This window comes from Camelus ferus, chromosome 7 (genome assembly GCF_009834535.1).
Source record: "Camelus ferus isolate YT-003-E chromosome 7, BCGSAC_Cfer_1.0, whole genome shotgun sequence".
In the NCBI taxonomy this organism is placed as follows: domain Eukaryota; kingdom Metazoa; phylum Chordata; class Mammalia; order Artiodactyla; family Camelidae; genus Camelus; species Camelus ferus.
In genome coordinates, this window is record NC_045702.1 from 27,289,678 (window position 1) to 27,315,319 (window position 25,642).

Here is a 25,642-nt window from a genome sequence, read left to right on the forward strand (position 1 = left end):
TATGTTCCAAAGATTTTCTCTGTTTTTTTCCTTAAATGTCTTTATAATTTTATATTTTAAATTTAAGTCCATGATCTGTTTTGAGTTAATTTTTGTATACAATATAAAGTTTAGGACAGTTTTGGTTTTTTGTTTTTTTGGGTTTTTTGCCTATGTATATCAGGTTTACTCAGCACCATTTCTTGAAAAGTCTGTCCTTCCTGTATCAAATGGCTTTTGCAACTTGGTCAAAAATCAGTTGGATATATTTTTGTGAGTAGTCTATTTTTAGGTTCTTTATTTTCTTCCATTGATATGTATCTATCCCGTCACTAATACCACACTTTCTTGATTACTGCAGCTGTATCATAACTCTTAACATCAAGTAAAGTTATTCCCTCCATGTAATTATACTTTTTCAAAATTGATTTAACTATTCTCAGTCCCTGCTTTTCTATATAAATTTTAGAATTAACTTGTCTAAGTTTACAAAAAACCTTTCTGGTATTTTAATAGGTGTTGCATTACAACTATAAATCAATTTGGGAGCATGGACGTGTTCACTATGTTGAATCTTTCAATCCATAAGCACAGAATGTCTCTCTATTTAGGTCTCTTTAAAATTTATTTCATCAGCATATTCAGAGCCTATACATGTTTTATTATATTTATAACTAAGTATTTCACTTTCTTTGTAGCAACTGTAAATAGTATTGTACATTTTTTAAAATTTTGGTTTCTATATGTTCATTGTTAGTATATAGAAATGTAGTTGGTCTTCGTGTATTGATCTTGTAGCTGTAATTTTGTTGCACTTCCTTATTAGTTCTTGGGTTTTCTATTTGGACAATCATGCCACCTGAAGATAGGGTCAATTTAATTTCTTCCTTTGCAGTCTTCTATGACTTTTATTTAGAGTGTTTTTTCAATGCACTTGTGATCATGTCAGTACCCCTTTCAATAGTCTTCCATCTTGTTCAGAAACCAGTCCTTAGCAGAGAATATAGAACCCTTCAGGATGTCAACCTCCTCTACCCTTTAAGCCTCATCTCATGCTATCTTAATATTAGCTTAGTCATAGTCTTGCTCAGCTATTTTTAGTTTTCAGAACTGGGTGTATTTTATCTTGATTCTGCGTCTTGATTCATGCATCTCTTTCCCACAGATCTCAAGGACTCAGCTCAAGAGTCACATCCTCCAGGAACCATTTCCTAATCTCTTCAAAATGATGCCCACCTCAAGTGCTCCATCAGCTGACTGTAAGAGCTTAGATGAGACTTGTGTCCTTCCTTCTTTTTCTCAGCCACTAGACTCTAACCTCTTGAAGGAAGACAATTGTCTTTTATCTTTGTGTCCTCTGTATCTGCCATCGTATTTACCACACAGTAGAAATACACTGGATGTTTGTTGAGTGAGTGAATGAATAATTGGATAATTAATATGTACTTTTTTCATTTTAGATTATTATAATAACTCTCGAAGCAATTCATAAAGAATCAAGCCGATCTAATACCAAGATGTACAAAGGAAAACAAATTAGCAGTGAGACAAATGAACATGCTTACAGCTATGTAAAAAGTGCTTTCTCAATGTGCTTACTACAGTTGATTCTCAAAAAGGCCTTGGGAGGTGGGTGTTTTTTTGTATGTTTATTTTAGCCAAAAGAGAACAAAGCTCAAGGAGGTTAAATGATTTTCCAAGATTATATGGTACATTAAGTCACAGAAGCTGACTCATCCCAAGGACTTCTGACCCTAAATCACATATCCCTTTAGGTCGATAAACACACCGATATATGCAAGAATTAATTCTCTTTGCCAATTTGTTGTTGTTTTTAGTACTGATGATGAATTTGCACAGACAGGCACATACTGTCTTATCCATCCTCCATGGCTCATCTCTGTGAGATCTCTGGGCAGGACAGGAGATCAGTCTGTGACCATGTAGAAGGGGAGCACTACGACTTTTCATCCCATATTTTACCCAGGGTTGCTAACTTTCCAGAAGGATGAGCAAATTTTAATGCCTAGATTTTATATATATATGTATTTTTATATGGATAGATTATAAATGTATACATTTAGTATTTCTGACCACATTCTTAGAACCTCTTCTTAGACTACAATTTGTAATAGTCTATATTAGGTTATTTTACTTTATTTTATTTTTTTAATTGAGATACAATTGACATAACATTGCATTAGTTTTAAGTGTACAACATGATTGATATGTAATATGATATCTATATATATTATGAAATGATCTCCATGATAAATTTGTAAGTTTAGTTAACATCTATCACCACATGTAGTTATAATTTTTTTTCTTGTGATGAGAACGTTTAAGATCTACTCTGGAATAGACAGTATTTGTAGTTTTGCAGCTTTCAAATATACAATACAGGGTTGTTAATTATAGTCATCATGCATACATTATATCCCCAGGACTTATTTATAATTGGAAGTTTGTACCTTTTGACTACCTTCACCCATTTCCTAATAACCCTGTATTAGGTTATTTTAACATAGTATTATCTCATTAGAAAGACAAATCTTGATTAAATAAAGAAATTCAATCAACAGGTAAAATAAGCAAAAGCTTTAGTCAGCAATTGAAATTCCATGAGTTAAATCTTAAGGTCCAGCAACTTCAAATTTTATACATTGACATTTTCTTAAAATAACACATTTGTTTAGTGTTAAGTTTCAAGAAAAGAAATCAACATTTTTACCCTCAAATATTTGATCGTAAATTGCAAACATTTCACAAAAGCTGTGATTCTATAGGAAAACATATAGCTTATTTTCTTTAACATTTTAGGTCCCATATTATTTTGTGTTTAATAAATGGACTTTATACAATGTTAATTTTGGTTTAGATTCTTCATTCATTGGAAGATATACAGAAGCTGTCTTTTTTCTTTTCTTTTCTTTTCTTTTCTTTTTTTTTTTTTTTTTTTTTTGGCCTTTGTTCCCAAGAGAAATAAAATCTGACATACCAGTAAGATACAGGGGACATGAGAAAGTCACAGGTAAGGCTAGTTAAATGCCTAAAATATACTTGAGATTTCAAATACCTCACAGTGTCCCTAGAATACGGTCATCAAGGAAAAGGGCAGTGACCCTGTGTCTTTTTTTGGGCCACTAATAAAAAGATAAGTTGGCAACCTGAGCTTAACTTCTTTTTCCCTTTATTAGTGCTGTCAAAGTTCTTTTCAAAGTCCTTTTCAAAGGATCATCCCCTTTTTAGGTTTTAGACTTTGAACATCTCCTGTTAAAAATAACCCATTTCCAGGAGCTTTATTTCTCATATACAGAAAATCTTAAATATATTTTATATAATGAAATGGACTAGACTTTGAAAGTTCCCACAGTGCTACTCGGAGACCCTGTCACATTCTATGTGTGATTGGAGCTCTGTAAAGGCGAGCAAGTTTTGTAAATAGATGTACAGTCTTACCCTCGTGTTACAGCTTCAATTCTGCCCCATGACTGGCTGTCATTAGGAGAAATCACAGTGGTTGTTTTAATATGCACTTTAGTTGTTAAAATATTCATGACCTCATGAATGGTGATGCACATGTTGGTGCTACGATCTAAGAAAGCAGGGGCAAATTCGAGGGCAAAGTCAGTTTTTAACGTATTGTCATTATTGATCACTTATGATGTGGCACCAAGTTGGACATTAGCATGGCCCAAGGTGTTCAAGGTCAACCTGTCCTAAGGGAGCTTGACATCTGGGATGGAAAAAACAAAAAAACAGCATGGAAATCTCTTTCAACGGAAAGGTAACCTTGCTTGTGCGTTTCACTTCAGAATATTTTCCCTAAGTGTTTTATTCTGAGAAACTGTTTATTTGTTGAAGATGGGGAAAGAGGAAAGATAAGAGGGAACATGTAAATTTGCTTCTTGGACTCATTATCGTATCTATAACTTTGGGATTAATTGCTGTGGAAAAATTCCAGTGCCATAAACTGAGAATTCTGACTACCAATGAGAAAGAAGCAGCGAGAGTTCTGAAGAAACAAAAGCCTTATTTTTCTGAAACCGGAGAAAAGTGAACTCTTGCATATGTTACTAGCGTTGGCAAAGCAGATAAATTACTCCTCAGTAGTTTATGGCTGTGGAAAACCTTCAAGAAGTTTTATAAGGTTTTCATCATTTACGAAGCCACATTCTGTGAGAAAACTGACAATTAATTGGTTTACTTTCTTTAAAACTACTTGACATGCTCTAGCAAAGCCACTTTGCTACACAAAAGTATATTTGCTTCATTATTTCTATACACAATTATAGTAGTTGGCTTTAATAAATCACTCGAAATAGTAGCGTGTAAATAAAAGCAGAACAATGCAATGCTTAAAAATATTTGGTTCATAGAAAATCTCTGCCTTGCTGTACTTTTAGAAATTGATATTATGTAAATGTTGTTTGTTTACAGCCTAGCCTGCATTGGATTTTAATTTAAATAGAGAAAATTGCTTAATCGAGGGTTATTAAACAGGTTTTTATATTGCAGCTGTTCTAGTCCCTCAGGTAAATACTTACTGAGAGAGCTTATTAAGCTTTGTTCTACTTATGTATATTTGAATTCTTTTCCTTTTCCCCTTGTGTGAAGCCTTTGTTGGGGCAGAACTCCTACTGACTTTAAAAAAAGTTCTGTGCATATAGATTTGGGGAAAGCAGCAAGTGTGGAATCCGCATTAAGTAATTGTCTTTGATGTTTTGGTCTATAGGTGTCTACTTTTCAACACCATTTTTCGGAAGCATGAATTGTATCCTGAGTAGCAAAATTTGGAAAGCTTCAGCTCTTCTAACCTAGCAACAGATTTCACAGTGAGAAGGAAACATAAAGCGTTTAATAAATATTTAAACCATACTTTACAATGTATAAACACATTCCAAACATGCAGTATGGAAACAGGAAGGTGGGTGATGCATGATGTGAGGTGAGTGTACTGTAGGGGAAGCAGGTGCGGCTTCCAAGGAAAAGAAACTGCGAAGTTAGAGGAGAAAAGAATTCAAAAAGATATCTCAACACTTTTCAGTTGTGTCTATTTCTGTAACTGATTTAAAGAGAAAATAACTATGTTTATTTGATTATAGCCACATACAGGAGAAAGCTAAAAGAGAGGAGACTGAGAAAAAACCAACCAACCAACCCAGCTACTCCAAATAAAGGGTACAATAAAAAAGTACATGAAGGATGGACTTCAGACAAATTATGAGAAAAAAATGTAGCGTGTATGATTGTTTGAATGTTGGGCATGGAAGACTAAGTAGAAAAAGATATGGGACACTGATGGTGAGCCCAGCGACTGGAGAGTAAATATGAGAAACGGGAAAACAGAAGGAAAAATTCTTTAGGGAAATAAGAACTGTCTTCCATACTGGCATGTTAAGACAGAGGTTGCAGTACGCTTTATACGCAGAGGCCAGCATGGCTTAATGGAAGACCTGAGTTTATGGTTCCCTTTCTCCAGATTTATTTTTTGATGTTAAACACTTGGACATTAGTATCCTGTTCGAGATCTCCGGTTCCACTTCTAGTTCTCTTAGATGCAGTGAATAAATACTGAAATGGGGAAAATGAAACACTTTAAGAACCTATTAGCGATCAAGAGGCATAATACATTTCACTGGTGCTCATATTCTGTTTCCTTAATAACTTCTCTCTCCCTAACAGTGGAATATATTTTCATGAAAATAACCAGTGGGCTATTTGGTTAAAGAACATTAAAGAGTATTTAAAATTCTCTCATATTCATACAGTAGGATCACAGAGAATAGCAACAAATATGTAGCCTGTTAAGTTATAAATAATTTAAATATATACATGTAAATTGTTGTCTGTCTCTGCCTCTCTCCATCTCATCTCTGTCTCTCTCTGTCTCATCTCTGTCTCTGTCTCTCTCCATCTTAAAAACCACTAGTTCACCCCAGTACTCCCAGCCCAAGCTTCGCATGGTTGGAGTGCCTTTCTCTGACAACGAGAGTCCTATCTCTCATCACCCTACATATGTTTATTTGTTTCGTTGATCCTCCTTTGTGGAGCCAGTCACTCATTGCTGCCACTCTTCCCCATACTTCGCTTCCAGTACTCTCCACCAGACACTGCCCACCACTGTGTGGTCCCCCTCCCCTCCCTGCCCCAAGATCCCAAATCTTCCCTTCGACCTCCTCCTGCTTGGCTGCCCTCCTCACCCCTTAGGCTGTGACACAACATTCTGGTTTATCTCCCCATCGGGACACCTTCCTCATCATATTTGGGCTCCAACATCCTATGCAGGTTCCCCTACCCTATGGAATCCCTCATTACCTCATGCAGCTCCAACACCCTGCATGGGGTCATCACAGCTCAACCAGCCTCCTTCCCACCTTTCCAAAATAGGTCTCACGTGGACATATATTTGTTCAGCCACTTCAGTGATATGAGGAACGAATTGTTCAGGACAGAAAGGGGATGAACTCTATAGATTTTAAACCTTAAAGTAAAGAGACTTGATAATCTATTATTTACAATTTCAACAAGCTTTTTCTAAGTGCTTACTATCTGCTAAATTACTATTTGCTAAACTCCTATATATATATCAGGAGCAACGTGGGAGAAAAGGCTCAAGGTACTAGTGTTGGTGCCAAAGTAGGAAATACAAGGAGATATCCAGGCCTGGGAGCACTGAAGAGCAGCATCTCCCTCTCTAGGAACCAGAGTTAAATCCTTAGGGGATTACTTCCTATGCAGAAAAGAGTTACTATAGCCGGCCTGACATTGCTCTCTTTAGAAAGGCCTGCTTGAAAGACTGGCCCTTGATTGGCACCTGGAAACCTGGCCCCCAGGCAATACTTAGCAGATGAAGGTTCCCTCAGCCCAGACGGCACAACCAGTATGGTTTATGCTGAACGCTTCTTTTCCTTCTGGGCGTCTGGAATGTTAGTAGGTGCTGGGCAGAGGGTGCCTGCCTGACCAGCTCCCAGTTAGGTCTCTCATGGGCTTCTCTGGGCAGAAGCATCGACACACGTTGCTATATTTTGTGCCTGGAGGAAGTGGACTCTGTGTGACACTGGATGGGATGGAGAGACATAAGAAAACCACCAAGTGGATTCCTCCAAGCACTATGCCTTTTCCTCAGGTGATCCAGCCACGTACGTAGTCTCACTCTTTTGCTGTAGTAAATCTCTGTGGTGTATCCCATGAGTCTCTCGAGCCAAGCCCTGAAAGTGAGGGCAGTCTTGGGGTCACCCAGCAGACTCCTGAACTGAGTTTTAAGTTCTTCAAGCCAGATTCTGTCAAGTGAAGATGGCATTCAGACCATTTCTGGACAGAAGGTACAGCAGCAAAAAAAAAAAAAAAAAAAAAAGTATGGAAATGGGAATCAAATGGGGATCTACAACCCATTCATTGTTTCCTAAGCAGAGTCAGAACATAGAAGTAGAGGGCAGATCTCAGAAGCCCTTCTATTAAGTATCACTTCTTACTACTTTAGGAAGTGTTCAAGAAGAAGATTAAATAAAATTGAAGGATTCAATAGATATTTGGGACCGTGAAAAAATAAGATAGATTTTTATCCTCATTATTCACCCTTTGGAGTAACATTATTTACATTATTGTAAATTGTTAGTCTGGAAAGTAGAAAATTAGCTATTTGGCATTCTTCATTTTCTAGAAGAGAATCATATTGAAATTCTCTTCAACTTAATAGCTCCTTGAAATAGACTGTGGTACATTTTTATCCTGTTCATAAATTCTGATAAATATTAGAAGAGACAATGAATTTGGCATTTTTTATTCAGTGATATTAGCATTTTGTTCTATATGTTTTGGGGTGTTTGTCAGTTTAAGAACCACCCTATAAGTTTCAGAATGTAATGCATCTACAAAATGAAGTTTATCACTTATGTATTGTATGCAGTGTGAAATACTGTGTCAACAACTTAAAATATAGTGTCTGTAAAATAGAGTGTCTGCATGGGTAAGGCTCTTAAACATTTGCCTTTGAAAAACAGGGCTGTTCATCCTCATTCTTTGCTAGACCAGCTTGGGAAAAAATAAAAAGAGCAGCAGGTTAGAACAAAATCCATTCGCGGTAGGTTTCTGATGTTGTTATTTTATTTCGTTTTTGTTTTTTTTTTTTAATTCCAAAAGCTTCCCAAAGGAGATAATTTCAAAGTGAAACAGTGTGAACTCTGCAATTTAACATTAACCATAGAGTATTTCTCGTTTTTAAAACACGAATCTTGTCATTTGACAAATGTTAAGGGACTTACTATAGCTAGATAATTATTTGAGTAAAATAAATAAAAATATTTTAATAAGATATTTTATTTTATTTCATAATTTTCTGTCCCACATAGAATTTCCATAAGTAGGATGGTGTTTCTGATATTTTAATAAATTTCAGTTTAAAAATGTTTAAATTTCAAAATTTCTTCTGAATTTACTGAGCCCAATGCTTATAAATGACAAGAATCAATGACTGGTTTTGCTGTTTTTGAGAACATGTTGACTATCTTTGTGGGAGGTTTTTAAGATTCATCATAGATAAATTTATATTACAGAAATATGAATTGGCTAATAATATCATACTCAGTGACTTTTTACTCCATTTTTCTCACACTGATTTTTATGTGCCTCTGCCTATTTAGTTAATGTTCCTCCTTGTCAGTCACACTTGGAATGAGTTCTGCATCACAATGCAGAGTAAATAATAAAACATTTTTCATAGTTATGGAATTTTTCCCTAAAGCCTTATGTGTTGCTTAGAGAAGATATGTTTTGCATCAAAAAAGGGGCAGTAAAGCGAAAAACACATTACTGAATCTGAATCTTTGTCTGGATAATGTCTGTAGGGACTTTTTCATCTAGGAGAAAACATTAAGAAAGACACACCTACTTTGCAACCTACATTAAAAATCAAGAACTCAGAAATATAGTTGCTTTGGGGAAGATAACACATTTTGAATAAAAATTACAAGTATTATGCAATATTTGAAAGAATGCATGAATATACACTTTTGAGATATTTAAATAAATTCCTGTATCTCAGGTACTAGTAAAATATTAAATGAACAAATATGGACAACTAAATCAAAAATTGGTGTGCAAACTAGAAGTACTGTTGAGGGTCAACATAAGTAATGTATATTTGAAACAAAATATGAATTGAATGTGAAAAAGGGGGTATGTGCTATAGTTTGAGATTCTGATAGCTCTAAATGTACAAACATTTTTTTTGCTAATACTTAAGTATACTACCACTTTCATAAATTTGAGGAACATTCTGACAAATGTCACTTTGCAAATATTTTTGATTGCATGTTTTTTCAAAAGCCTTTATCATCCTTGATTTATATCGATCTCATCATAAATTTATTATTACTTTATGTACTGGGTATGCTGAGCCAAGTCCTGTTCTAAGCACCAAGAATATAGAAGCCAACCAAACAGAGCGAGCACTGCTGTTCTGGAGGTCACATTCACATTACAAGGAGATGCTCTAAAATGCAAGCTGGACCTCTTATGAACATTTTGTTTACTTTTGTTCATGTTACTATTGCTTTTTATCAATCCCGCATGGCCTCAAACAATAACAGTCATTTTATTTTGCTCATTAATCTGTAACATGGTTAGGGTTTGGCGAGGAAGTCTTGCCTCTGAGCCGTGTGACATAAACTCGTGTAGCTGACAGTCGGTGCCAGTTGTTGGGTGGGGCTCAGACATGCAGGCCTCCCCATGTGGCCAGGTCTTCCTCACAGCATGATGGCTGGATTCGCTGGGCAGACATCCAGAACAAGACCCAGACAGAAGCTTTATTGTTTTTGTGTCTAACCTTGGCTGTCACATAGTGCCACTTCCACTTTATCATTGCCTCAGCAGGCTCTTCCAAGGTCAAGGGGAGGAGACATAGCCTCCAACCTTTGATGGAGGAGGGCAAGATTTTAGAAGATCATATGGGGTTAAAAATACTGTTGTAGCCATTTTTGAAAAGTACAATCTATCACAACTGTAATGTATGGGAAAATATTACCATATTTTTGAGTACAAAGTGGTGTAGTGTTCATGAAGTAATGGGTAACCATGCGTTAAAGACTTAATTTTGGGGGTTTTTTTACAGTCAAGTTCTCATATCAAAATAGCCTTTATAATGAAGGTACAGTTAGAGTAACTTGTCAAGACTCATTACTCAAAGTCTTATTAATAAACTATGGTGCAATTAAGTATAAACTTCCATCTAGTGTTCTGTTTTAATCATTGAAATGATGTTGTTTAAATCTAGTAAAACTCGATATGACCAATAGGTTGCTATTAGTAACAATGGTATCCTGAATAAGTCAATCCAAAGCTTAGATATTATGATAAACCTCTTCATAATCAAAATTGTAATAAATATGAAAGATTGCACAATATCTTTGAGAACATGAGTTAACTCTCACATTTACGGATGGAATTTAAAGGTATGCTTATCTTTCGCATATAAGCATGAATAAAGATAAATATACCCATAAAAATCATACAGTAGAGATTCTGTGTTGTGACAGATATCAGCTGGCAGTTTCTTATCACTTGAAGATAATATTGTGAAATTAATTAGTGTTGAGTTTGAGTCAATTATCTTTCTTTTCAGCATACATTTATCGAGTGTTTATGATCAAAGAAATGTGTCACAGACTATCAAACACAGGAGGATCCCCACCCTCAAGGATCCTATAAGATAGTAAAGGTAGAAGAGAGAGAGAGAAAAAAAAAAGATAGAACAGAAGGTTTAAGTAATGTAACATGGGAGCAAAGAAAAAAGAGAAATGAAGTCTACCGTAGGTAGGAAAATGCGGAGAAGCACAATGATGTATTAGGATGTGAGTGTTCCTAACAAGATGAGTCATTTTTTAGATAATGAGGTGGAACGCCTGGATGAGGAAAAAATATGGCAGTTCTTCCTGAAGTAACAGTATGGCCCTTGGCTGCAGGAGAACAGTTTAATTGAATAGGGTAAAGTAAGAATTTGAAGTGAAATACTTGTAGCGTCTCTGTGTTGCGTCAATGAAAAGTTGACTAACTCCTTTTGTAAGCAAAGGTAAAGTGCTTGTAACAAGGTATAAAGTGACTCTCAAATCTATGCATTCCTTTTCCTTCCTCTTCTTTCTAAATACTCTCTTTTTCCATGTGGCCCAAGGCCGTGGTCTCCTAACTGGCCTCCCTGCAACAAATTCTCTTTCCACCAAGATAAAGTCTACAGTGCATGGGGATATAGTCAGGAATGAAAAGATTTTCAAAATACAGATTTACTTCACTCCTCTGCTGGTTTCTTTAAGAGTTCATCATTATCTGGAACATAACATTACAATGCTCCCTGCAGTGGTTCCACTTCATTTCCTCCAGTCTTCGCACATCCCTTCCCTCCCCATAACTACAAAACGACCACCAACATACATCTGTGTTGTCAGAATATTTCCTAATTTTCTTTGTATTTCTCTCTTGTTGTGTCCTTATCCTCTGATCTAAATGCCATTCCTCCCCTTCTCTACCTGGCAACTCCTTGCTCAAACGCACCCTACTCTTGAATAGTTTTCTTCAGAACCGTAAGCTCCATGCTTTCTCCTCTTTACTCCCACAGAACCTGATACCTGTATAATAGTATTCACCATGTTTCAAATTCTGCAAAGATGGAATAGTATTCAATTTCCCTTTGCATCTCACTTCATAGATCCATAGTAGGCGCCATCTTCTGCCCCTAAATACAATGCCTTTTACTGCTCCGTCCTGCATTACTCCTTGAGAAAAGGAATACACGAGAAACATTTATCAAGTGACTAAACATAATTTAAAACAAGCTAAGTTACAGAAAGGTAATAAAACATCATCTTAAAAGAACTTTGACTTTATCCATCATTTTAGAGGCATGTTTATAGGCATAGATATTAATGAAAGATTTCAGAATTGATTGAGAGACCCAAATGGCACTATAAAAATAGTTTACCAGTATAAATTTAAAACATTGCTTGTATATGGATTTCTGCTATATAATGAGCTGTATTACTTGGACATGGAATTAGGGATGGTAAATAGTGATGGTGTATGCTCCCAAATTCATTAGACTGTTACGTACTTCTCTTCCCTCAAAACTTTGGTGGCATTATTCTTATCCATGAATAGAATATCGTTAGTGGATAGACACTTGTAGTCAGGAAATATATTTTATGAAAGGAAAAACAATTTGACTTCAAGTCACAAGCTGCAAAGTATCTAGACTCTACATAGAACTATTCTCTCATCAATTTCAGTTCATAAAACATGCTCATTATTGAATTCTTATGTCTAGGCAGAGTCTTATAATCTTCGGAGGGATTACATCAAGCTTTTGAGCTTGTTCATATGTATAGTCAATAGGGATATCTCCAGCTACATGCGATTTTATACTTATTTGAATAAAATAAAAATCTGCAGACAATTTGCAACACCCAAAATAGCAATGTTAGAGTTTGAATAATTGAACAAAAGGATGTTATACTAAGTCATAAACGTAGATTTTAAGAATATGTGGCAAGAAAATCATAATCAAAGCTTAATTTACCAAAGGTTTTTAAGTGGATATATAAACAGATACAGTAGATTGTAAGCCATCCAGTCCAACAAGGTCACTTTAATATGTGTATCATTCAGCTGGGCACCAAATAAATTGTCTAGATAACATGTTGAAGAGTCAAGTCAGCCGGCATCCTGTATCACGTGGTTCTCACTTTTATGGGATGGAAAACTGGATATATTCTACTTTAATCCCTACATCATTTTCTGATGGAGTATCAGTAAACTTTGCCTGAGTTTTGACTTTTACAGTAAAGTGCACACACTTGTAATAAGGGCAAATGTGATCATTTAAAAAAGTACTATGATAATTTTAACTTGATGGAAATAAAGTAAAATTTAATGTTTTCTACAGGAAATTGATGAATGATTATATGACTTGTCTATTCTAAACTATACTGCCATACTCACTGCATCGTGATTAATTCTATGCTTATGGACCCAGCAAAGGGGGTAATTTCTGGGAACAGAAAGAAGGAAGGGCAAACATTTGGAAATAATTCTAATTTAAATTTATATTTTTGATAGAATTTCTTTCTAAATCTCTCTAAATCCCCTTGAAAATATATGTCAGGTTGTATAGAATATAATCATAGGTTATTTCTAGAGTTGTAGGCACTTTAAATTTTTTTAATGTTCAATCAGACAATTCTCATTTGAAATACAGTGGAGTGCATGAAGGGCTTAAACAGAGTATATCTTCTAAATACAAACTTTAACATCAGCAAATTTATTTCCAGAGGAGATATGACAGCAGAAATGCTGTTACGTGTGAGGACATGGGTTTATTTTCCTCCACAAGTTTGAAGCTCCCACAACTAGGCACCTTAGAATCTTAGTAAAGAGAAGGATTACTTGAGAATGAGGTTAAGAAGACTAGCTTAGCTTCAGGGCTTGCCTAGGTAATTCGCACCACAGGATATGAAAGGATGTGATAAATCTGCAGATGAATAGTTCCCTTCATTTAAGATCCTATGCAAAAAAAACACACCCTGAAGCCTTTTTGCAATAAAATGAACTCAGTTTGATTTACATACAATAAAATTTCCCATTTAAGTGTATATTTTAATGAGTAACCACAATTAAACTTTGAACACTTGCATCACGCAAAAATGTTTTCCATGTCCCTTCTCAGTCAATTCAAACCCCTACAATCAATGCCAGGAAATCACTAATCTGCTTTTTTTCCACTATAAATTAAATTTCTCTTTTCTAAAGGTTCATATAAAAGCAGTCATAGGGTATGCCCCTGATGTCTGAATAAATGCTCAAGGAAGATTTGTTTATAAGTATTTTGGGGACATGTATTTTCATTTTCTCTTGCATAAATACCTAGGATAGGAATTGCTAGGTTTTATTATACATATGTTTATTTATTTAATAAACCACCAAAATTATTTTGCAAAGGGGTGATAGAATTTAGATTCCCTTCAGTGAGGAATGAGAGTTCTAGTTGCTCCATAGCCTCACCAACAGGAGGCACGGTAAATCTTTTGAATTTTGGCCATTTTAACCAGCCGCTATCTAATTTTGGATTTAATTTGCATTTCTCTAACAACAAATGATGTAGAGCATGTTCATGTACATTTTGTCCACTTATATCACTTTTTTTTGCAAGGCATCTGTTTAAATCTTTTGCCTATTTTAATTGGATTATTTCCTCATTTTTGAGTTTAACAGTTAAAAAAATTAATTATGCAGATTCAAAGTCTGATACAGGTATTGTACATATTTTCTCCTCTGTGACTTGCCTTTTCATTTTCTTTGTAGACTGTTCTGAAGGGTTTGTCATTTTGTTGCGGTTCAATTTACCAATTATTTTTCATGTTACTGCTTTTTGTGCCCTAAAAATTTTTGCCTATCAGGAACCCTTGTACTTTTCTCCTATATTTTGTTCTAAAGATTTTAGTTTAGTTTAGTTTTAGCTTTTATATTTAGGTGTGTGACTCATTTTGAGTCAATTTGTGTGTGTTACATAAAATAATGGTCAAAGTTTATTATTTTCTATACGAATATGTAGTTTGTTCAGGACTATTTTTGAAGACCTGTTTTTTTCCCATTGAAGCACCTTGGTAACTTTTGAAAATTAATTGGTCATAACTGTGTGAGTCTGTCTCTGGATTCTGTGTTCTGTTCCACTTACCTATAACTGCCTCCTTACATCAGCACTATATTTCTTTGACTGTGGTAGTAGCTTTATAATAGGTAGTTTATAAGTCTCAAAAGTAGGTAGTCACAGTCCTCCTACTGTGTTCATAATTTCAAAATTGTTTTGCCTTTACCAGATTTGTTGTATATTGGCATAAATTTTAGAATCATCTTGTCAATTTCTACATTAAAAAGCCTGTGGAAGTTTTATTGAATTTGCAATGAATTTATAGGTCAATTGAGAATAATTGTCAATTTATAATGCATGAATATAGTATAGCTCTCCATTGATTTAGGCCTCCTTTAATTTCTCTCAGCAGTGTTTTATAACTTGTATTTTGTGAATTCATGCCTAATTATATTTAGAAAACATTTTGGGGTGTTGCAAGTATTCCATGGTAATAGTAATCTAGGAAAAATACACTGCTAACATATCCATCAAGGTAAAAGATTGACTGCTTTTTCTCTAAGGTCAACATCAAGGCAAGAGTGTTCATTTTTACCACTTCAACTGAACATTGTGTTAGAGACCCATGCCACTGCAGTAAGGTAAGAAAAACAGCCTTGCCAATTGGAAGAGAATTCAAGTCACCTTTCTATGCAGACCACAGCTACACGTGCATTGAAAACCTGAAACAGTCATCCAATCAGTCCAGTAAGCAAGCTACAAAAAAGCCACTAGACTAATTAGCTTCGCAAGGTTGCATGACACAAAGTCAATGCTAGTCAGATTGTGTTCCTATAACTGACAAGGAACAATTATAAAAATTGTAAGATTGAAAAACTTTTTAAAAACACTTAACAATAGCATTCAAAAATATACACCTGCAAAAGAGTTCAGCTATTTATCCATCCTGTATCTTCCCAATTCTTTCTGCAGGGCATGTTCTAGGTGTCATTGGGAATGTAAATATCTTAAGAAATAATAATTTATTACCTGTTGAACTCTGTGCCAATTCCTCTTCTAAACCCTTTGAGAGCATTAACTCATTTCAGTCACATCTTTATGAGCTAGGTATTATCGGAATCCCCATAAATAGTTGAGAAGACAAACAGAGAGATTAAGAAAACTTTTCAAGATCATACAGCAAGTAAGTGACAAAGCTGGATTGTAAAACCAGGCAGTCTGGCACCAGAGCTCATTCTCTAAATCTCATTCTACACTAAAGCCTAAGAGAGCTAGAAATCCAATTCTTTGGGAGTTCAGAAAAGAGACACGCCAGCTTCTGTGCTGACCTTAGAAACAAAGGTCAAATCTTGCCAGACACAAGTATGAAGGAATAGAGGCAAGGGAAATTGTTCATTTGTCATTTTACTGACATATATAACTTAGGAACTGAAAAGAAACACGGTCGCTATCTAGTGCAGTCACTCTTTAAATTAAGAACATGGGACACAGGAATGATAATTGATTCTAAAAAGGTCACACAGCTAATTAGAGACAAGTCTGGGAATAGAACCTTGGTTTCTTGATTTCTGGTTCAGCGCTCTTTCTACAAAACCTCCTACTTTGCATACATACTGTACAGATTGTTCATTTTGTGCTGTTTGCATGAATCTCAGCCATTTTCAACACAGCTATTCATCACTCAGAAGGAAGGAACCAAGGCATATAGAACATAGTTCCAGGAGCACAGAAAAATTATACCTATTAAAAAACCAAGGGCATTACCCTGTGGTGTATTTTTTTTTAATTAATATGTATGGTGCATCCATTTAAGTTAATAAAATGTAATGAATTTTCAAAACCATTTTAATCAGTACATAGTATGAGGCGTGATATATCCGAGGTGATAGAAATACAAAGATGAATTGTGAAAAAATAATTAATACACTGTTGCTTGAACACATCATCCTGTCTCTTTGATGCCCTCACTTTGGAATGCCATTCCCCCACAATAATCCATGCTCATTCCAAGTGCTTCCTCCTCTGAGAAGCCTTCCTTAACAGCAGGAATTTGTTGGTTGGAGTTTAAAATGACACTCTTTCTGTCCCCATCTGCCTTTTCCCTACCTCTATTTTAGCACTTAGCACATCATATCACATCCTGTTGTATAAAAGCTTGTCATTCCTGCTAGTCTTGGAACATGGGAGGTCACATTCCAACTTCATTATTTAAATGTGTATCCTTAACCAAGTACAACCAAACCCCAGCACAATAATTGACACATAGTAGGTAGTGAATAAACCAGTCAATGTTTAATAAATATTAATATGCTTTTACCTTAATAGATATGGGGGAAAGTGTTTTCCAAAGTCCACATGAATTAAATCGATGATGTAATAATAATAAAACACTGACTACTTATTCACTTCGTTCTTGTTTATTCTCCTTCCACTTTCAGATATCAATAAATTGTGATACTCATGTGGATTAAATTAATAGAAGCAAGTTTTACCTTAATTTGGGGTTGAAACATTTCCAACATTCATTTCAGATTAAGATGTGTGCAAAATCTATCATTTCGATAATATAACACAAATTTGTTGAATAGTCTCGTGCTTACTGAGTGGGGATTTCAGCGACATGAAGATGAGCCAGAATAGAGATACCAGGAAAGCAGAGGAAGTGGAAATTTTGAGAGATTATTTAAAGAAAGATACGGTAGGATTGATTGGCATATTAGATGTAGCAAGATGATGGAGACAGGAAAATGTCTACTGTCTAACCTCAGTCATCAGAAGAATGATACTTTCTTAAAAGAAAATTGAGGAGTACGGAAAAGATACATATCCTGGGAGGAAGAGGAGTTAACTTATAGACATGCTTATTCTGAAATAGCATGTTCAATAGCTTATTTTGAATATGGCAACACCATACCACGTAAGCCTTGTGAATATAAAGTTGACTGACCAATGAGCAGGCAAGCATATATATGTGATGACATCATCAGTACTTAAGTGAAAATCAAACACAAGGAAGTGGCAAGTTTTCAAAGAAATAACTATAATGAGACTAAAAAACTGAGATCCTATAAGGCAGAGGTCAGGGTGGAGGTTTATTTTTGCAGAGGGAAGGACGAAGGGGTACTAGCAAAAAAGAACTGAGTCACAGTTTACTAAGCTTTAGGTCAATAATTCTGAATGGTTTGGTTACTTTATTAGGAAATATAAGAGTTGCCCCATATTAAGAATGAAGTAAGAAAAAGAGGCAGGATGAGCTTGAGAGTATTTTAACCCCCCTTTTAAAAAAGGTCTTTGTTACATTAGTAATAAAATAAAACATTGATGGTAGTTGCTGAGTGGACTGCAATACTGTTTTAGAATTTGCCAACTATGACTTTATTTAGTTCTTTAAAAAACAGCAAAAAAATTGGACACTCAGTTAAAGTTGGCAGATTAATCTCATACACTTTTGCCTTCTCCAGAGAACCCATTAAAACAATAAAAGGAAATATTTGTTAAGATGCAGATTCATAAAGTCAGGAGAAAAGGAAAAGAAACTTGAGCAACACAATTTTCAAAGCTGAAATGCTGAAAGACAAGTGGTAAATTACTCAGCATACTGTCAAAAGTGAGAATTAATCCAGCAATGGGGAAATACCAAAAAGTAATCCCATTTATATCACATAATCCCCCCAAACTCCTGGGAGTTGTCAGATCAGGCGTCTCTGAAGGTGGGAGGAGCTTGAAAGGAGGATGACTTTAAATCTGTTTCACAAGCAGTCAGATCCATAGACCTCCTCCCCTCTCATCACAGCTGGGGCGACTTCCCAGCCCCCAAAAAGAGCAAGAGAGCAGATATAATAGCAGGGCCTTTGGGATAGAGCACATGGGGATAAATGAGAACAAGAGAGCTAAGCAAATACCTACATAACAAACCAGTCCTCATCCTGTCCTTCCCCCAACTCCTATAATCTGTCTCCTATAATCCCAACAGTCAGGCTTCTGCCCTCTGGACTGTGAGAAAATAAATTTCTTTGTTGACACTACCAGGCCTGTGATATTTTGTTACGGCAGCCCTAGCAAACTAATAAATACCTGAAATTGGACAATCAAGAAGTCACAAGAATGTTATGTAGAGCAAGGGAGATAAATAAAATTCTAAAAGAGAGGGATAATTGAGCACAGTGGAGGTGGGAACTATTATTTCTCACAGCAAACTTTACAGAACTGACTTGTTCAATAGGAACATGAATAATTTTGACAGCAATTCAAACTACACCTTAAAAATAGAGACTTTTCTTCACTGGTTAACCAATGTTAACCAGCCAATTTTTTTTTTCAGACTTCTATTATTGGATATCTAGGAGCCCTCAGATAGCAAAATTCTCCTCTGGATATCATCTCAGATTGTATTAGATGAAGAAATCATACCAAGTTAGTCTGACTCTCTAAAATTACAAAAATATTAACTAAAGATCTACCCAAATATAAACCATTATCATTATTGTTATTTTTTTTTTTTAATGTTCAAGTTGAAAGAGAAAAAAATCACTGATGGCGTGGGATGTTTTCTTTTTGTCCCTCCAGTTACACATTTTATGCTGTTCCCCTGCTCTCTGCCCTCCTGAGAAGCTGAAATTTATAGGTTGTATTTTGGAGTGTCCCTGCCTTCTGTATCAGATCGGATTTTGAAAATGGGCAAGCAAAGCAGGAAGTCAGAGGGAAGGGGGAAAGTGAGATTGGGGGGCTTAACCCAGCTTTGCCCCTGCTAGGATGCCTTGGGTTGGCTCTGCCTCCCAACTGAAGATTCCTGCTTCTCCCAAGACTATCGATTCTTTAGGACACTTCCCTCTCAGATTCTAGGAACTAGTCTGTTCTTTTCCCTTTGATCTTCAGGTCACTCCAGCTTGCTGCACTATGCTTTTCTACCCTACTCCCACTCTTTGTAAATAACCCCTCTATAAACAAACAGTCCTTGAAGTAGATCCTATTTTGAGTGTGCAAATGGATTCCTGTTGGGAATTTAATCATTTCAAATATGGTTAAATATGCTAGACATTAAATAACCCCTTCCTTGCCTTCTGATGATACGGCTTACTTTAGTATGGGTAGTAATTTCAAAGCGATTTTGAACTTTAATGTGGCTATTCAGGTAACAAACAGTATCTATTAATTTGTCAACCATACCAATGAACAAAGAAACCATAATAGTTTACCGCCTGTAAGTGGTGAAGTAAAATAGGAAATGATTGACTGGGACATTATGCTGTACACCAGAAGCTGATACATTGTAACTGACTATACTTCAATTAAAAAAAAATAAAAGAAATGATTGGACTCTGATACAGCCACTACAAAGTATCATTGCATGAAAAGAGGAGGCATTTAATACCATGCATCATGTCCAAGGCTTTATTTATTTCTTTATGTCAATTGTTATAAAACTGGAGAGAATAGCTGTCTTCAATGTAACTGTATCACTTGGAGAGAACACAGACAAAACGGTGGAAAGTGGCTTTCTAAGTAATAAATTGCCTGATTTATCCTTATTTCTTTTTTATATACATCAGGGTGGAGCTTTAATTCTTGTTAACTGAGAAAGAATGTGAAAATATTCACCGCCACTTCACTGGTAACTAATATTGAAGAATTAGGAGGAATGAGATTGAAGGAGGCAATACCAGACCTTAGAAGCCATTCCTGCTCACATTTGACCTTGGGTACTAACTTCTGTGTTCTTCCTAAATCCTAATGGACCCTGTTTTTCTTCAAGCAAATTTTGTTCTCTGGAGAGCAACTTTGCTAGCATTCACTGAAGAGAAATGTTATTTACTTCAATGTAGTTATAGATTATGAAAATATGCTCAACAAAGAAACACTGCTTCCAAAAATATTTTTGAACTGTTTCAAATCAGGTACACAAGAGATCCTGGGTAGAGATTTAGATCATTTAACATGTTCTTTTTGCTTTTTTCTTGCTTACTTTTCTGTATTTTTGCCTTAATATAGCTCTCATTTTCAGATTACAAAATTGTACATTTATTTGAAAAATATGGAAAAGTACAAGAAGGAAATACATTTGCACCAAATTTTATATTATGGTTAATAACCAATGTTTATGAGATCATGCTATACATTTTATATTTATTCTTATTTTTAAAATGTTACATAGTGATAATTATCTTATACCATTATGTACTTAAAAAACAAAATAAAATATATTAGTTTTTAATAATAGCAGATGTGAAATTTATTTGTGACTTATAGACACACATAATAATTACGAATCAGGACTTGATTACATTTGCCAACCTAAAACATATAATTTGGAAGGATGGGTAATGGATTGGGGATGGCAGAGAGATGGTACTCGTGTGTTATGTCTAAGGAAATCAAGACCAATCCAATAATATGCGATCAATAGCTCACTGGATTAGACCCAAAACATCCTGTATTCTAGGCAAGGTGCGACCACTAATTATAATCTGGGTAAATCAATCAATAAAAAAATACGATTTTAAATGGTTGCATGCTCATCCATCATATGTATAGACCATGTTTTATATAACGAATGTCCCTATCGATGGATGTTTATGTTGATTCCAGTTTATCAATATTAAAACAAATGTGAACATTGTTGTATATAAATGAGGCCCTAACGTGCAACATGGGTCATCTATCCCTGAGAGGCTACTTCTGCTGATACCGAGAAAGGACTCTCTGCCGGAAGCCCAATTCTATGGCACAGGCTTTTGAGAAAAGAAAGAGCTTTATTGTGAGGTCAGCTAGTCGGGAGGCGGGAGGCGGGATTCAAATCTATCTCCTTCATCCAGGGTTGAGGTAAAATTTAAGGGGCTAAGGGAGTTTCAAACTTAGCAGAAGCTGACTGGGTAGTCTCAAATCAGCCCCTGTGTGGGTATCAAGCTGCTGGGAACTGGATTTTCCTTACTGAGGGACTTCCCGCTTTATAAAGGGCTCAGGTGGCAACACCCCTGAGTTTCACATTCTGAAGATTCTTGTTCCCCGTGTCACCCTGGAGGCCTGGGTCCCCGCCTTGCACATGCGCAGTGCTGTGGGTGTAAAGTAACTCCAGGTTTGATTAATCAACAGCCTGTTTTAAGGAAGCAAAACCAGTTTAAGCTGGTCGATGTTTTACGTGCTGTTTCTCTGCTGTCCTGCCTCTTTGTTCACTCCTTTGATTTTGGTGTAAATATGGAAAGGCGGCGATGCACAGTGGAGAGACAAATGATAAGTCAAAGAGCTCAAGGTTGAAATTCTCACTCTAGCTATCTCAACACTGGGAATTTACTTAATCTTTCTTAAAATAATGCAACTATTTGATGAGATTATGTATAGTTTCTTTTTTTTTTTTCTTTTTTCTCCTTCCATGCATGGCTGCTAGATGTATATATTCTACCCCTTGGGGACACAGCTACTGGGAGTCGTGATAACTGATAAGACCAGAGGAGTCGAGGGTCATGAGCATCGTACTGCACCCCTTTGCTAAAAAGTGGTGCCTTTGTCCAAGTCCAGGGCAGTGTCATGCTGAGTCTGCCAGTGGGTTAAATGCTTTTTACGTTTTTTAAATAGTGGAGCAGAAAAGGCAAACCTATGCCCTAGATACGTATTCTTTCTGTTCAAAATTAACTGTTGGCTTTTTCAGGGTAGGAGTTGCATGTAATCAATGTGTCACTGAAACCGTAGGTTAAATCCATTTCACCTGCCTTCACTAATCAAGGTTCTTTTAAACTTGCTTGTCCTCCAAATGGCAAGTAGCCTAAACAATAAGATGTTTGCCTGAGTTGTTTCTTAGGAACTTGGAATCAGCTGCACCTGGTTCCAGCTGAGCTGGTTAAGGCTGGCTAGGACCCCTGACCCTCCAACTGGGCATGCGCAAGTGTCCGCGCATGCCCTTTTGGAAGCGTGGGAGGCCCATAGCTTAGTTACGCCTGCGCAGAACACCTTTCGCCACGCTCGCCACGCTGCCCACGCCCTCGTGCCTCACACCGCCCTGCTTCTTTGTTATCCTAGAACTCAGGTCCAGCTCCCTTGCTTTCACGGAGGTGGATTTGAGATTTGTTCTTCCGTCTCCAAGCCTGGCTGCCTGGTAAGTAAACCCTCACTTTGCTGCAAACGTTGAGGTTTTGGCGTTCCGGCTTGCTGTGCTCGAGCAAGAGGAACTGGGTTCGGTCCCACCACCAAGTAGCTGATCTGTTTCGTTTAGGTAGGAAGCTGTATCGGGATATTGTGTTGGTGTCTGTGGCTGGCAGGTTGGACGTTTCGGTGGCTGAACTAGTTTGGCTGTGTGGGAACTTAATGCCGTTGGTCCCATGTATATCTTCCATCCTTAACACGAGGAGTCTTTTTTGAAACTATTGTGTCTACTCTGGGGTGGATGAAGACACAGGCCGGCTGATCAAATCAGAGTTACTAATCCAATAATTCTGTCGTCTTGGTTGTCATAGTGCCCTTTCTGTAGAGGATACTCTCTGGTGGGGTTAGTTAGAAATACAAAGAACCTCGCCCTCTGCACCCACTTCAATAATACCATCAACATGTCCCTTCTGTGACATAAAATTCATGTTTTATGGCAAGGCAAGAAAAATTTAAACAAATTTCCTCTGTCCTTTGGCCTCCTCTCTTCCCCTTACCTTGCACTGTGTATCTGCACTGTGCATCCACCATACCTCCCCCATCGGCAGAAATACCTGCTCAGCTATAAAGAGCAACATTCTCCTAGTATCAACGAGAGGCTCCTTAAAAATGATGTTCTTTCTTTATAAGGGGTCACGTGGTGCTTAGATCTGGATTGTGGAAACTGTCATAATACATCATGTACAGTACAGTCCTGTGTCTCAAAAACCTTACATAACTGTGTCTTGACTTCTGCCATGCAGAACTGTTCTCAGAGCTTTCCAAAGTGATCTTCCCGGGTTATAATCCCCCAATTTGGCTCAAATAAAATTTTACATTCCTTTCTTAGATTGACTGATTAACTTTTCATTGACACTCCCCATGCCTGATCTTCAGAGTTTTCTCTTCCCAGGCCTGGACCGATTAGCCAAGTCTTTTGTTGCTGCATGTGTCTTTAAGTATTTTTACCTTGGGCTCCATCACAAAGCACACCACCTGGAGCTTTGCTCAGTAAGAGGATTCCCCTCACTGCTGTCTTCAGTGGGGCAGAAGGACAGCAGCAGGTCATTTTAGCCTGCATCCCCAAACTGAGCTAATCTGCCTGTGAACAAAGCGGGCTACTTTCCTTCCTCTGTGGTCTGGTGATTGGAGACTGCGCTCTACCCCTGTGTAGCCCCAGGTGAAAGATAGCGACAGCAGCAGTGGTAAATGCCACGGGGATCTGGGCTGTGTGTTTCTGATGTGGTATTGCAGGCATCTCCTTTTGTCAGTGGGATCGGGGTCTGGAAATAGGCTCAGGCCCATAAACTTGGCAAAGGATCATGCCTTTGAGACGTCCTGATAAATCTCTCCCTTTCCTCCCCTATTCTTCCTCTTCCTCGCTGTCTCTTCCCTCGCTCCTCTCCCTCCCCCCCCCCCCCGTCCATTTTGTAAATTGAGCAAGACGTCATTGGCTATCCAACTCTCTTGACCCTAGAGACTGAGTTTTATTAACCACATGCATACCTCATTGCAATCAGGCTTTCTTGGCTTTTACTTCAACTTGTCTCTGTTAGGATAATTGTAACTCTACTTGCTTCTGGTTAAATACGTCCACCTGGCCTCTGTTATGGAGGGAGGGGGAGTAGGCAATCCTCATTGTGATCAGTGAGCTTGGTCCTATAACAGTATTACCACCACTCCTGTTATGGGACAGCAACTACTGAACTTTCCAGTAATGCTGTGTTCTTCTCACTAGTGCATTCTGTATCACTTTGGTACATGGGGTGCCTTTCAGGTCCTTCTGCAGAACCTAGGAAGCTAGAGGATCTTCTAGTCTTACATTCTATCCACTCTAACATGCCTACCTCTCTGAGGCTTTTGATCCTCTCAGCATCTACACAGGTGTTCCTGTTTACGTTAATGTGGACCATTACTCTCTCCTTAGTCCAAGAGCTGCATGTTAATACTGTTCCCAGAGATCCTTGCCAAAGCATTATGTCCCGTATCATAGAAGAATGCCCAGCACTTCCCCAGGCATATTGTGGCTTTGGTAATTGGTGACTGGCCATGAGGCGAAGTGTGAAAAAAGGTGCATGTGTTGTCTTGAAAGGCAGAGGCTTCAGTTATATGTTTAAGCTAGAAAGTAGCTTTACCATGTAACAGCAAGGCGTGGGCTACTTTGGCAGGTCCAGAGAGAGTTCTCTGGACTCTGGTGTCTCAAGGCTTTTGAGTTCAGTGAAACGTATGCCCTCAAGCCAGGTCTCGATAACTTTACTCTTTCCCAACCACGCTTGGCATAACAAACGTGGGGCCTATAGATGAAGCTAAAAGTTAACCTTCCCTGAACTTTGCTACTTATTGAATTAAATTGAATTGCTGGCCCAATTCATTAGATTTCTCTTCCCCTCTTCCCAGGAACTCTACTGCCCTTTATAATTAAGTCTGGGCTTCTTCCTTAGCTTTACTGCCCTCTGGCTATAGGAGATGAGTTTTTTATTCTGCCAAGGAGGACTTATGCCTTGCACACTTCCTTTTATTCAGTGATTAATCACCTGCTTTTTAATGTCTTCCTTCAGTACATAAATGGCACCTAGTAAGAGTTGTCAAGCTATGACCGTTCTTATAACTTGTGCTTCCAGGGAACTTAAATGTTACACACACGCCAATGTGTATCTATCTTATCTCAAAAATAAGATATTAACTATTGGCAAAATTTAGCAGCTGTATTGCAACAGCCTGCAGCCAGTGGGGTCTTATTTTGCACCTGAGTGTCAGGTGGTCCAGCTCTAAAATTCTGTTTTAGAGCCTGCTTCCTTGGACTATTCCTGGTGCCAACAGTTTTATGGTGATTTTGCCTGGGAAACAGACTATGAGGCAGAGCTTTTCATGATGAAAATTTATAAGGGACTACCCTTAGGGTCAACATCTGTGGAAGGG

The 25,642-nt window shown here is 37.0% G+C and overlaps 2 long non-coding RNA genes across 2 annotated transcripts in view; both read left to right on the top strand.

Annotated features, from left to right (window-relative positions):
* The first annotated feature begins 746 nt into the window (after positions 1-746).
* On the top strand, positions 747-5,011 carry LOC116664865. Its single transcript, XR_004321361.1, has 3 exons — positions 747-1,238; positions 1,440-1,608; positions 4,715-5,011. It is a non-coding gene; the product is annotated as an uncharacterized LOC116664865 (long non-coding RNA).
* Positions 5,012-22,579: 17,568 nt separating this feature from the next.
* The window catches only part of LOC116664866, an 81,948-nt gene continuing 78,885 nt past the window's right edge, over positions 22,580-25,642 (top strand). The window contains exon 1 of the long non-coding RNA XR_004321362.1: positions 22,580-22,697. This is a non-coding gene — a long non-coding RNA (uncharacterized LOC116664866). The remainder of the gene's footprint in view (positions 22,698-25,642) is intronic.